The sequence below is a fragment of the Balaenoptera physalus genome (assembly GCF_965194825.1).
Source record: "Balaenoptera physalus genome assembly, chromosome: 15".
Taxonomy (NCBI): domain Eukaryota; kingdom Metazoa; phylum Chordata; class Mammalia; order Artiodactyla; family Balaenopteridae; genus Balaenoptera; species Balaenoptera physalus.
In genome coordinates, this window is record NC_138894.1 from 68,588,193 (window position 1) to 68,603,714 (window position 15,522).

Consider the following 15,522-nt stretch of genomic DNA (forward strand, 5'->3'; position numbering starts at 1 on the left):
TTATGGGATTTGATTTTATTGTGATTGTGCCCCTCCTACCATCTCATTGTGGCTTCTCCTTTGTCTTTGGATGTGGGGTATCTTTTTTGGTGAGTTCCTGTGTCTTCCTGTTGATGATTGTTCAGCAGTTAATTGTGATTCTGGTGTTCTTGCAAGAGGGAGTGAGAGCACGTCCTTCTACTCTGCCATCTTGAACCAATCTCAATGCTTTCATTTTTATTTTTTTAAACCTTTTATTTTATATTGGAGTATAGTTGATTAACAATGTAGTGTTAGTTTCAGGTATATGGCAAAGTGAGTCAGTTTGTGTCTATTCTTTTAAAAGGTAATGCTTTTAGAGGAAGATAACAGAATCCAGAGTTTTTAAAATGTATCATCTACAGTGTTTGGACTACAATAAAAAAAAAGAAAACAAACAAACAAAAAACAAACAGAAAAAAAACTTTCCACAAAGTAAACTCCAGGCACAGATGTTTTCACTGGTGAATTCTGTAAAACCGTTAAGAAAGAAATAATACCAGTATTACACAAACTCTTACAAATAGAGAAAGAGGGATCACTCCCCAGTGTTTTGGAGATTCATCTATGTTGTGATGTATATTTATACTTCAATCTTTATCATTCTGTTATATGAATATACAAGGATTTAAAGCTGCTATGAACACTGTTACACAAGTGTTTTGTGGACATAGATTTTTAATTTGTGCTAGTAAATATACAGGAGTGGAATTGCTAGGTTGTAGGGTAGGTGTATGTCTAATGTTACAAACTTAAATTGATCTCTACTCTGTTTCTGTTCCTGCTAAAAACGCATGACACTCTTCTGGCCTTGTTCTTATCTGTAAAAGGGAAGATTCACATTATTTGATCTCTAAAGACCCTTCTGTTTTCAAATACTATAATTATGCTATTAAGCCATTCCCAGATGTTCTAATTTTTTTATTAATTAATTTATTTATTTTTGGCTGCCTTGGGTCTTTGTTGCTGCACATGGGCTCTCTCCAGTTGTGGCAAGTGGGGGCTACTATTCATTGAGGTGCATGGGCTTCTCATTGCGGTGGCTTCCCTTGCTGTGGAGCATGGGCTTTAGGTGTGCGGGCTTCAATAGTTGCGGCACACAGGCTCAGTAGTTATGGCTCGCGGGCTCTAGAGCACAGGCTCAGTAGTTGTGGTGCATGGGCTTAGTTGCTCTGTGGCATGTGGTATCTTCCCAGACCAGGGCTAGAACCTGTGTCGCCGGCATTGGCAGGTGGATTCTTAACCACTGTGCCACCAGGGAAGTCCAATGTTCTAATTTTTTTTTTTTTAAACAACAGCTCCTGTTTATTTTTTTATTTTTATTTTTTTTAAATTTTTATTTATTTATTTTATTTATGGCTGTGTTGGGTCTTCGTTTCTGTGTGAGGGCTTTCTCTAGTTGCAGCAAGCGGGGGCCCCTCTTCATTGCGGTGCGCGGGCCTCTCACTATCGTAGCCTCTCTTGTTGTGGAGCACAGGCTCCAGATGCACAGGCTCAGCAATTGTGGCTCACGGGCCTAGTCACTCTGTGGCATGTGGGATCCTCCCAGACCAGGGCTCGAACCCGTGTCCCCCGCATTGGCAGGCAGTTTCTCAACCACTGTGCCACCAGGGAAGCTGAATGTTCTAATTTTTAATTAACTTTTTTATTTGAAATAATATCAAACTTACAAAAAGTTGCAGAAATAAATGTAGTACAAACATCCATATACCCCCTTTTATATAAATTTACCTATTGTTAACATTTATCCCATTTGCTTTGTCATTTGTGCCATCTGTATCTATATAGCTGTAACCATATCTGTTTACATGGAATTTTTTCTGTACTATTTGAGGGTAAGTTATATACACATCATGGTCCTTTATCCCTAAGTACTTTAGTGTGTATTTCCTAGGAGTAGGGATATTTTCTTCCATAACCACATTACAGTTATCAACTTGATAAGTTTACATTGACACAATATTTTAATCTTATTTACTCTCCATATATAATGTCCTTTAAAGCATTTTACTCCCCTTCAATGCAGGTTTCAGTCTAGGGTCAGGTACTGCATTTAATCATCATGTCTCTTTAGCCTTCTTTAATTTGGAACATTTTCACAGTCTTTCTTTGTCTTTTATGACATTAACATTTTCGAAGAATACAGTCCCTCTTCATTTTTATTTGATTTGACTTGATATATTTATTTTTTTTAATATTTTTTAATTTATTTATTTATTTATTTATTTATTTTGGCTGCTCTGGGTCTCAGTTGTGGCATGCAGGATCCCCGATGCGGCATGTGGGCTCTTAGTTGCAGCATGCAGGCTCTTAGTTGCGGCATGCAGACCTCCCAGCTGTGGCATGCATGTGGGATCCAGCTCCCCAACCAGGGATCAAACCCATGCCCCCCGCCTTGGTAGCATGGAGTCCCACCCACTGGACCACCAGGGAACTTCCCCATCTTCATTTTTATTTTAATAGAAAATTCCTCATTTTATATCTCCCTGATATTTCCTCTGCCTGATTAGATTCAGGCTATTCATTCTCAGCTGAAGTACTGCATGAGTAGATGATGTTGGGTCACTTTTGGGGTATTACATGGCAGTTGCATTTTAACAGAGACAGAAGCTCTAATCTGAAGGGATAACATTTTAAGCATGATTTTCAGGATTTGGTGTTGGAGATACAGCACATTTTCTGCTGAATTCTCACTTGACCTTTTATTCATTCACACAACAAGTATTTATTGAGTATCTGCTATGTACCAGACACTGTCCTAGATGCTGAGAATACCGTGGCAAACTAAAAAGGCACCGTTTCTCTCCTTGTTGAGTTTATATTTTCATCAGAGGTTTAGACAAGAAACAAATAAACAAATACTGTAATGTGTATCTTGAGAGGAGGAATGAAAATACAAAGATGATGTGGTGGACAGTGGCAGGGGCCATAGGGTTTGCAGGGGCTAATTTAGTCATTTGAGCTGAGACCTGAATGACCAGAAGGAACCAGGTACGATGGCCCTAAGGCAAGACAGGGAAAGGAAAAATTTAGGGTGAAATCACAAAACCCTCAGAAATCCATTTCCAAGGTCATTCTTGAACTTAATCTTGCCATTCTCTGTGTGATTTCCAAAACATCAACTTCAGTTTCATTCAGTTTCATTACTTTTCCTATCCTTCCATATTACCTGCTTTAGTACCTCTGCTCCAACAATTTTTAAAGAATTACTGAGATTTTCAATCTCAATACCCTACCTTTTGTTCATTTCCCACCACCCTCATGTCTGCTTTTCTGTCCTTAGGGTTCTATGGTCATGCATCCTAAACTCCTTGACTCTTCCTCCATCATAATCATCTGGCTGAATTCCAGCCATGGCTAACCTCAACTACCCACCTCATCCTCACCTGCTCCTGAGCTGCTGAAGACTGCCTGGGAAGAACACATAATATTCTGACTTGTGTCCTATTAAATTCATGGCCATAAATCTCACAGGCAGTCAACACCACCTATTGCTTCATTCTGCCCTCTTGTGTTTGCTCTCTCACTCTTCAAAAGACTGCTCACATTTGCCCCTCTGTCTTCTCACCGTCCATGTTAATCCCTCTGCCACAGCCTCCACTATCCCCTGTTGATTTTGCCTCACAGTTTCCATAGAAGATAAGAACCAATTCAACAGGAATACTCTCATCTTTACACAACCAAGTCTACAAAATAATCTGCATGTATAGCCTCACCTTTCTTTTCTGTTTCAGAAGTTCTCTGTGCCCCTGTACCATCCCTACTTTGCCTTGCAAATAGCAATTTTTCCATCTCTTCTGGAACATTCTTATCAGCACTCTAACATGCTCTAAAATCTTTCGTCTTGAAAAACAGACCAAAAAAACTTTCTCCCGTGATTCTATATTTCCATCTAGTTACTGCCTCAAATTTTTGCTTCCCTTCACCTGCAAACTTCTTGAAAGTTGTTCATATTCACAGTCCCCACTTTCTTATTCTCTCTCTCACCTTTTCTAATGGGATCTGGTCCTCACTACTCCTGAAACTGCTCCTGCCGAGGTCACCCGTTACCTCCACAAAGTCAAGTGCAAGGACCACTTTTCTCTTGACCTCTTACTTGACCTTTCAGTGCATTTGACACGTTCTCTTTCTTGAAACCTTCTTTTCTTTTCTCTTTTTTTTTTTAAATGAAAATTGCCTTCTTTTTTTTTTTTTAATTTTATTTATTTATTTATTTATTTATTTTTGGCTGTGTTGGGTCTTCGTTTCTGTGCGAGGGCTTTCTCCAGTTGCGGCAAGCGGGGGCCACTCCTCATCGCGGTGCGCGGGCCTGTCACTATCGCGGCCTCTCTTGTTGCGGAGCACAGGCTCCAGACGCGCAGGCTCAGCAGCCGTGGCTCACGGGCCCAGCTGCTCCGCGGCACGTGGGATCCTCCCAGACCAGGGCTCGAACCCGTGTCCCCTGCATTGGCAGGCAGACTCCCAACCACTGCGCCACCAGGGAAGCCCGAAACCTTCTTTTCTTGTGGCTACCCAGACAGCATGACGGCACCCTCTCTGGTTTTCTCCCATCTCACTGACTACTCCTTCTCCATTTCCTTTGCTGGCATCTCCTCCTTTGCTTCGCCTCTATTTGTTGGTGTCCCCAGGGCTCAGTCCCGGTCCCTTTTCTCTATTTTACTCTCTTCCTAGGTGATCCATTGATTCCCATGCTTCTCCCTTCACCCATATTCCAATAACCTTTCTTCTGCACATGAGGGTCTCTAACCCCAGGCACTAGATTTCTGAGGCCACTGTCAAAGAGGATGGTAGATTTGCAGTGTGGTCTCTTCCCCCTGACCACAACAGTGACTATCCTGACTGGTTAGCAAATTAAGATCTGACTTGAGACAAAAAAATATAAAATTTATGATCTGAAAAGACTAGCACACATCATTAAAAAACATTTCTTACGGTAAATTATTTTATGATTTCAGCAAGAGAAAGCTCATTTCCTACCACACATAGCCAAATGCACTGCAGTTTGTTTTAGTTTCAAGCTTCCTGGCTCTAAATTTAAAAGTAAGCTCAAGTCAACCAGAGTGCAGATTCTCTGTGTGTGGCCTGCCCGCCCTCCTTCCTTCCCTAATTTTGTAGTTGGAAACACCTTAAAAGGAAAAATAACTACCCTTTGGGCAAAATGAAGCAAAAATGTAAACCGCTTCTTATGCTATCTTGAATGAATGTATGTTTCCCATCATTACATTTCGTGGTTCAGAGTAGGCTATTGAGAAAAAATGGAGAAAAGAAGTAGAAAAATATCAAAGCACATGCATAAAATCATGAAAATAGAAGAGAGGGCTATGTGAGAGCTTACTGAGAAAAAAAAATAAACTTGTCTATTTAGTTCTCATGCCAGATGAATTTTTAGCATCTCTAAGAATAGGTTGGTAAGAATTAAAAAAATGAGCTTTCTGCATCAAGCTTCCCAGTCTCTGCAGAATTCAGGTTGCTATTTACTCTTTGTGTCTTTGCACAATTGGCCTAACCCCTAATTCAGTCCTCTTGTCTAGAGGACTTATTTCTTTAGTGAAGTCTCCCTTCATTCACCACGTACAACTGCCATTCTACCCTCCAGAGCAAAGGAGAGATTCTCCTTACCCCCCACCAGATCTGCCCAGATATCTAGCTAATACTCTGGAAATTCCTGCAGAAGTGACCATACATAGAAACTACAAAGTTTAGAAGAACTATAATTATGAATCACTGTGAGGTTGCTAGAAGGTTCTGGAAGGAGAAGCAGGGAAGGGTAGCATTGTGGAAGTTAATCTTGGGGAGAAGGGGCTGATGTACCTTTTTTTAAAACCCTGGTTTTTATGCCATATTCTGGAAAATGTCTTCATTATGCCTATTTCCCAGGCATAATGAAGACAGAGGTGGGTTTGGGGGTGAAGAAAGAAAGGAGAGGGTGTTTCTGAAGATCATACAATATGTGTTTTGTTGTCTCCAAAGCAACTGGTCACATCAGTTTATCATTCAGGTTTTGTATTTTACAGCCACGATCTGTGAGGTTATAACCTTTGAGCTCTGTGCAAAGGCACATTAATACATTATATAAAATTAACAACCTCCCTCTCCTTGCTCTCAAAGACCTTTGCAAAGAGGCAGGTGGCATAAAGAAAGAGGTTGTTAAACAATGAAAGTCTAAGGGGCACATGTAATAAATTCCTCCTCAGAGCAAATAGTGCACAACCAGAAAATAGGGTAATGAGTAAGATAGAGAATGGGTAAATCAATGCTGAAGTCAACAGCAGTGAAAAAAAGAGAAGAAGAAGAAAGAGGTGAGGAGAAAAGTTAGGGTGCACTGAACTCTATAAGCTCTGGTCATCTGGTGGAAGGTGTCAAATTATCATTGAGCCCATGAGAGAAATGGCTATGTCTAAGAATGGTAATTACTGGAACACGGAAGTCTTACAAGAAGGGTGAGGCAAGTAAGTTGGAGTATAGATCTCTTTTCCTTTCGCTCCTTTTTTTTTTACACAGCTTTATTGAGATATAATTTACATACCATAAAATCTGTTCATTTAAAGTGTACAATTCAATGGTTTTTACAGAGTTGTGCAAACATCACCATAATCTAAGTTTACAACATTTTTATCATCCCCCAAAGAAACCCCAGTACCAGTTAGTAGTCACTCCCATTCTGTCCTCCGTCCAGCCCCTGGCAACCATTTGTCTACTTTTGGTCTCTATGGATTTGCCTCTTCTGGGCATTTCATACAAATGGAATCATATAACATATGGTCTTTTGTATATAACATATGGCTGACTTCTTTCACTAGGCCTAACATTTACAGGGTTCATTCATGTTGTGGCATGTATCAGTGCTTCATTCCTTTTATGGTTAAATAATATTCCATTATGGAATACTGTTTGGGCTGTTTTCACTTCTTGGCTATTATGCATTTGAATAATGCTGCTATGAACATTCATGTACAAGTTTTTGTGTGGACAGATGTTTTCATTTCTTTGGGATAGATACCCAGGAATGAAATTGCTAGGTCATGTGGTAACTCTGTTTAACATTTTGAGGAACTGCCAAACTATTTTCCAAAGTGATTCCACTATTTTACATTTCCACCAGTGAGGCATGAGAGTTCCAATTTCTCCACATCCTTACCACTTGTTACTGTCTGTCTTTTGATTGTAGCCATCCTAGTGGGTATGAAGTGATGCCTCATTGTCATTTTGATTGGCATTTCTGTAATGACTAATGAAGCTGAGCATCTTTTCATGTACTTTTTAGCCATTTTTCCTGTCTCTCTTGCCACCACACATTCATTCATTATCCCCCAATCTTCCATCCTCTCCTGTCTCTGAAGATGTAGCACAGAACCTGGGTAGGCAGGACCTGTGTTGAGAGGCTGTTTTCTATGCTGAAACTGTCTCTCAAGGAAACCCAAGGACAAGTTCGTTACTATTGATTCTGAACCATTAAAATTACGAATTTTCGTTTAATTCAAGCTAACAGACTTTTAGTAAGTACTTTCAAGGTATTTATGTTCAAACTAGTGGAATATTATGGACTTACTGACCATCAGGCTTGACATCTGATGGAGAACACAAATTAAGTCCATCAGTAAGTATAAAATAGGAAGAATTAAGTAAATATCATAAGTAAAGTACTAAAGTGCTATCTATGGAAGAAGAGAAAGCCTTCAAAATGGGCTTACTGTTTGATTCAGCAATCCACTACTAGAAATCTATCCCAAGGAAATAAATACATATTTCCACAAAAGTTTAGGTACATGGGTATTTACCCAAGTGTTATTTCTAATTGTGAAAAATCAAACACTTTAATAGGTAGGTAAATAAATTGCCTTACATCCATGTAATAATTATGCATTTATTTTAAATGATTTACAAGTATATTTATGAGAAATATATGTATATAATTCATGCAGAAAATATGAGAAATCTCCAGGGGCCAGAAAAAAAAAAAAGGAAAATGAAAACCAGAATGGTAAACAGGTGAGCTGGTGCCACAGCAGGACTGGGGAGAAAGGGTTGGGGAGGGATTGTTAGGTTTAGTGATGTAGGGATTTAGGTTTTAACATTCATATGGGCAGGAGATAAGAGCTAGGGTCTACTAAATGTACTGCCCAGTGTAAAGCCAGATGCCCTGAAGGACTAAATCTCAAGAAGGACGTGGATTAGGGCAAAATCCCACTCAGCAGCAGAAGTAACATGGAACTCTGTCATTTCAGATAGTCTCTGGGTAGAAAAAATAAGTTTATTTTGAAAATTTACAATCATGGACCTGTAACTCATATGGGTTTGGGGTCCAAATTGTACTATCTGAGTTCAAGAGGAGCGCAAGGTAGGAAATTTTTTTAAAAAGTCTCTTAGCCAGAGTCACCAGGTTCAGAAGCATTTTATGATTATCCGATTATTTGTAGTTGTAGGTTCTCCTGTTTTTTATTTTATTTTATTTTTTTGAAGGAATGTTATCTTTTTTTAAATAAATAGATAAATTTATTTATTTATTTTTGGCTGTGTTGGGTCTTCGTTGCTGCGTGCAGGCTTTCTCTAGTTGTGGCGAGCAGGGGCTACTCTTCGTTGCAGTGAGCGGGCTTCTCATTACGGTGGCTTCTCTTGTTGTGGAGCACAGGCTCTAGGTGAGTGGGCTTCAGTAGTTGTGGCATGCAGGCTCAGTAGTTGTGGCTCGCGGGCTCAGTAGTTGTGGCTCGCGGGCTCTAGAGCGCAGGCTCAGTAGTTGTGGCACACAGGCTTAGTTGCTCCACGGCATGTGGGATCTTCCTGGACCAGGGTTTGAACCTGTGTCCCCTGCACTGGCAGGTGGATTCTTAACCACTGTGCCACCAGGGAAGTCCCTCTCTTATTTTTTAAATTGAAGTATAGTTGATATCATGTAAGTTACAGGTGTACCATATTAGTGATTCACAATTTTTAAAGGTTATACTCCATTTATAGTTATTATAAAATACTGGCTATATTCCCTGTGTTGTAAGGTCCTCCTATTTTTTATCAGCTTCTTTGAACCATTGTCATTTATTTCATTAATTGCCTGGCAGTTTGGGTTTGTAAACACCCACCAGTATATCTGCAATTCTTTGTAGCTCCACTCAACTTTTTACTGGCTCCATCTATGCTTTCCTTTTCTCTTTAGTATTTAAAAATGTTGCACCTTCTTCAGGTATCATAGCACATCCTGCTTTAACCATCATTATTTATTTTTTTAAAGGAGTTAGTGCATTTCATTCCCGATTTGTAAAAAATATATTTTTATTATTGTTGTGACAAGACTACCACTACTTTTGGAATTGTCTGCTCTAGGTTTCTGCTAACTTGTACTACTTCAAGATAGTGTAACATATTTTAACAGAAACTCAATATTTTTTGGAAGACTTGTTCATTGCTTTAGAAACTCATCTGGTTGGATAGTCTTGTTTTTGTTCTTTCAGATGATTTTACTTTTGAGTTGCAGTTCAAGTTTGGAGGTGGTGTCCTCCACAACAGTTGTCCCCCAGATGGCAATGAGAGGAGTGAGAAGCTGGGAAATGATGTCTTGTGAGAGAGTGTTTAAGGTTCTAGAGATGATCCATCCGAAAAACCGAGAACCCAGGAAAGCCAGAAGGACTGTCCCCAAATAGCAGGATAATGAGAGGGGGAATAGTCAAGGAAGTTCTAGCTTTAATATGCAGAAGAAAATGTTAATTAGAGTCATTGCAACAACCAGATATATCATTGCAGGTGAGGTGCTTTTTATCAGTGGGGTTTGAGGAATCATGCACAGGCTTCAAGCCCAGACCAAAACTTTGCTCCCTTTTAGACCTGAACAAGACACACTCCATAGTAGGAAGAAAAAAATAAGTGTGTGAATTGTATACACAGTTGTCTTAAAATTTAATGGGTTTAATTATGAGATGAACCATGGAAATAGGGTACCATTATATTTTATGCCCATTTTTGTCTCTTTCCTTTAAGGGAAGAGGATTTTCTGTGATGTTTCTAAAGTTCTTTTTACGATTTAAACGTCCTTACCTTTGGGGCTTTGTGTGTGGAAGAATAAGACTACACTTTGGATAAGTAGCTTTTATTTTCTCTTTACTCTTTGGATTAGACATTGAAGTATACAAATTAGAAAATATGAAGGGTATTTTGTTTCTAAGAAATATTAATTCATTTATAATACATATATTAATGCACATGAATATGATTGGTTCTTTGCTTTTGTCAACTCCTAAAATTTGGTTATAGTCTCTAAACTAGAGAAAGTTTCTCTTGTAAAGAGAAACCCTTACAAGAAAGCAAAACAAAACAAAGCAGAAAGGAAAATAGCAAAACCCTGATTAGATGTCAGTTGTCCCAAAGTTCCACAATGGGGCACTATTGAGTTTTACAAGTTGCCCTTTCAATGGGTAGCAAGGGAACCTTGCTATAAGTGATCACCTAAAAGGCAATGCTTTGGTTTCTCATAAAAGAATTATGTATTATGTATTTTTCTTAAGTGATGATAACAAGTCCTCATCAAAGAGCTCAGTATATATTTGTATAACCTCGCTTCAGAAGTGCCACAGTCTCCTGTTAAAAGGTATCAATTGGGCCAGAATTCTTTGGCGATGTGAACAAGCATAGGGAAATTTAAAAATATGCAAGTGGTGTGCTGAAGGAAAATTTCTCTTCTAGGCTTTGCATTTGTGAATTATTTCAGTCGTTAGATTATTCTTAAGTATTCCAAAGGCCCTAAAATCCCACCAACTTTGAGTCTTTTCAAATATAATGTTGTGTGCCAATTTTCGGTTGAGATATGATATATAAATAACCTGTGAGTTCAGGTAATCTGGTGAAGAGAGCAAACTGATTGTTTGGCACTGTGTATGTAGACCGGATGATTAATTTTTGGTTCTATTTTCTTTTAAAATTATTCTTTTGTCATTATTAATGAATATATTTAGGCATGTATTTTTCTTAATGATCTTTTTGTTTCCTTTTGGATGAAATAGCTCTTGCGTAAGAGAGCAGTTTTGAAAAAAAAGGAGAAAAATGAATGTGTTAATGCAAAACATGTTTTTATCCAGTCCTTACTGAGCTTACAGAAGTATGGTATTTAGAGACATGGAGAGTTTCAGAGGACGCTTTGTTTAAACTGCATCCAGGGGGATCAAAAATATCCTAGCAGGGAAGCCATTTGGCTCCTACTTGGCTACACCCAGGGAAGGACAATGCTTTGCCTGCCAAGGCAACCACTTCAAACAGCAAATTCTCAAAGATCTCGTCCCTTTGGCCTCAAAAGGGACAAGATATGCTGATCTCTGAGTGCCATCACAGCTGCAATAGCACTGACCATCTATCTCTCCTCTAAAGTGTGACCTCCTGGAAGACAGGACAGTACCTTAGTCATTATCACATCTTCGGCACAATGCCTGGAAAATAGTAGCCGTTGAAGAAATGTTGGTTGCTGCATTAATATTTCCGGGGACTGGAATGGCTTGTGGTTCCAGCCTCTCCGTCATTGCTATGTCACTATTCTCACCTGAGCACGATGGAGCTGTTCCTTAAAGACCATCACATGCATATACCAAGCAGAGCTAATTTAATGGGGAGAAAGAGAGCCAGTGTTCTTTCTGGGATTTAAAAGCTGAAATGCTAGCACTTTTAAAAGATTAAGGCCAATTTTAAATAATCCAAACTAGACTTTTTCTGGAATTACTATCAAGCTCATCTGCTGCTTCTGTGCAACCTTTTGTTCTCCTCTTTGAAGTTCAGGCTGCCTGTCTGTCTGTGGCCTGAGACATTCCTCCCAATGTCTATGATCTTGTAACACTTAGCTGAACACTTGGCTTTGCTGTGACATGAATTTCTTCTGCACTCCTGTCATTTATTTCACTCCTGAGATTATTTCTTTCGGAGCATTACCTCCTTCTGCCTGTTGGGGCCGTGTTTTCCATTTTGAAAAAGAATCCACTTACTGAAGAACAAGCAATCACACAGAGCTCGATAGACCTCGCTTCTCCCAGTCATCAGAGAGTTCTCTGTGGAGTCACACTTCATGTTTTTCTGTCTCTCCCCCTCTCATCTGCTTCTCTTTCTTTCCTCACGTCTGTCCTTCAGTCCTTTTGGAATTACAGAGGATCTTACGGTCCGATTTCAGTTTTTAGATGCATGCATTTCTTTCAAGCCACATACTCTTTGAGAATATCTAAGCATTGAATCTTCCCGCTCTTTTCTCTGATTTATTTGAAATTCTCTCAGGTTGCAAACAACTTTTTTCCTGATCATAAAAGTAAAATTGGTTCATTGGCAAAAATTTGGAAAATACAAAAGAGTACTGACAAAAAAAAAACCCCACCGGTTTGTATTCATGTCCCTCAGAGGATTCTATTTTGCACTTTGGGGTGTGTGTTTGAGTGTGTGTATGTATTATGTATGTATGTATGTAAGTCCTAAGAATATGCCTGGAACCTCTCCTTAAGTGCATGTACCATTGTCTTTGTGTTTGGGGGTAGCAAAATAGGAGGCCACATAAAAAGCCCCATGTAACATTCTGCTTTCATATAAATATGTATAATCTACATGTACTATAATAGGATGATATTTTGAAGTATTAATTGATTAACATTTTCTCCCTATACTTTTTACTCCTGTTACCTTTCCCCAGATGAGTCAGGAGACAGGAACTCCTTTGCTTCATGGGAGGCTGTTAGGATGGAACCAGATAACAAAAGCTGTAAGTTCTTGGTTTTTAATTTCAAGAACTGTAATCCAGGTCAGGGAAAAAAATAGGTGATCACCTCAACTCTCCTCAATATCTTTTCCCCTTTCCACTACAAATAATGAGGACATATGACAAAAATTGTGTTAGGAAATATAACAAGAGAAAGATCCCAATGACAACAGCAACAATAACAAAAATTATCAAGAAATCAACTTCAAAAGAAATGTACAGGGCTTCCCTGGTGGCGCAGTGGTTGAGAGCCTGCCTACCAATGCAGGGGACACCGGTTCGAGCCCTGGTCTGGGAAGATCCCACATGCCGCGGAGCAACTGGGCCCGTGAGCCACAACTGCTGGGCCTCCGCGTCTGGAGCCTGTGCTCCGCAACAAGAGAGGCCGCGATAGTGTGAGGCCCGCGCACCGCGATGAAGAGTGGCCCCTGCTTGCCGCAACTGGAGAAAGCCCTCGCACAGAAACGAAGACCCAACACAGCCATAAATAAATAAATAAATAAATAGATAGATAGATAGATAGATAGATAGAAACCAGCAGATAAAAGTGACTACCTTCTCTTTAAAAAAAAAAAAGAGAAATGTACAGGACTAACATACAGAAAATTATTATAAAAATAACTACTGAGGCTCAGACAAAAAGGAATAAATGTATAGACATGCCTTGCTATTGGATGACAGGGAGACTTAATATTACAAAGATGTTAATTCTCCCTAAATTAATTTGTAAAGTTCGTGCAATCCTAATAAAGTCTCATCTTGATTATTTGTGAAATTTGATAATATGATCTCAAATATCAAATGGAAGAATAAACATGCTGGGATATTTAGGAAATTCTGAGTTGGACGGGATGAGAAAACTTGCTCTACCACAAATATATTATGAAGCTAAAATTTATATAATATAACTATTTATATTATAAAATGTATTATGAAACTATAAAGATTTTTGCAGTGTGCTACTGGTGTGGGAATAAATAATCTGATCAATGGAACAGAACTGAGCTCTGAAATAGACTCCAGGGTACACAGAACTTTTCTTTCCCCAAATTTACTTCAATAATTTCCCAATTTTCTTGATTATAATCCTCCTTCTTCTATTAGCCTCCTTCTAGCCTTTCTCCTCAAAACATCCAGAGTTATTGCCTAAAATAACATCCAGAGTTATTGCCTATATAAACCTTTGGCTTAAAAGCTTTTGATGGTTTTCCACCATAATTCAAAAAGAATCATGTACCACAATGTTCATTGCAGCTCTGATTGCAATAGCCAGGACATGGAAGCAACCTAAGTGTCCATCGACAGATGAATGGATAAAAAAGATGTGGCACATATATACCATGGAATATTACTCAGCCATTAAAAGGAAATGAAATTGAGTTATTTGTAGTGAGGTGGATGGACCTAGAGACTGTCATACAGAGTGAAGTAAGTCAGAAAGAGAAAAACAAATACCATATGCTAACACATATATATGGAATCTAAAAAAAAAAAGAAAAGGTTCTGAAGAACTTAGGGGTAGGAGAGGAATAAAGACGCAGACAAAGAGAGTGGACTTGAGGACATGGGGAGGGGGAAGGGTAAGCTGGGACGAAGTGAGAGAGTGGCATGGACATATATACACTACCAAATGTAAAATAGATAGCTAGTGGGAAGCAGCCACATAGCACAGGGAGATCAGCTTGGTGCTTTGTGACCACCTAGAGGGGTGGGATAGGGAGGGTGGGAGGGAGACGCAAGAGGGAGGAGATATGGGGACACATGTATATGTATAGCTGATTCACTTTGTTATACAGCAGAAACTAACACACCATTGTAAAGCAATTATACTCCAATAAAGACATTAAAAAAAACTTTTGATGGTTTTCCATGCAATTGAAATTAAATCCATATTCCTACCCTGAATACCCAGATACACTAGTCCAGCTAACCTAATCTCACAGCATGTCTCTCCATGCTCAGAATGTCTCAGCCACGCTGGCTGGTTTTTTTTTCCTGCAAAGAGCCTAATTCTTTTTCCCTTGGAGCCCTTGCATGCACTGCTGCTTCCACATGGCATGCTTGTCCTCTGGCTCAGTGTGAGCCTGGCTCAATCTCATGCTTTGGGCTCCAACTTAAATTCAGTGGGACTTCCTTCAAGCAGTCTGTAAGAGGAAGCTGCCCTGCATCTCCACCCCATCGTTCTCTCTCTGCACTGTATTTGTTTCCTTCGTAGCCCTTTGCAAATTATAATCGTTTACCTGCTTATTATTGTCCTTCCACCATACCATAGGCCCCATTGTATGGCACTGTATGGCAGGGACTGTGCTTTGTTCATCACTGTCCTTTCAGATTCTAGCACAGTGCCAGGCACAGTAGGCATTCAGTCGACATTTGTTGAGTGAAAGAAGGAATCCATACATAAATAATTAATAAAGGTAGATTTTCAGATCACTGGGGTTATTTTGAAATAATGTTTGGACAACAGGATAGCTCTTCAGAACAACAACAAAAAATAGCACTAACTCTTTATCTTCTTATGCAAAAAAGAAATCTAAGGTTGATCAAAGTTTTAAATTTAAATTTTAAAACCATAATATTTTGTAAAGAAAACATGAGTGTATATATCTGGCAAGCTAATGCATGAATACGATTCTATAAGATATAGGCAAAATTACTCTTACGTTAAAATTTTAAAGTCACAGGGACTTCCCTGGTGGTCCAGTGGTAAAGAATCCGCCTTACAATGCAGGGGATGCAGGTTCGATCCCTGGTCAGGAAACTGGGATCCCACATGCCGCAGGGCAACTATGCCTGTG

The 15,522-nt window shown here is 39.2% G+C and overlaps 1 long non-coding RNA gene across 1 annotated transcript; it reads right to left on the reverse strand.

The window, feature by feature from the left end:
- LOC309644288 lies at positions 1–15,522 on the reverse strand. The gene is made up of 2 exons (XR_014254352.1): positions 4,512–15,522; positions 1–4,155 (listed from the first exon to the last, which is right to left on the reverse strand). It is a non-coding gene; the product is annotated as an uncharacterized lncRNA (long non-coding RNA).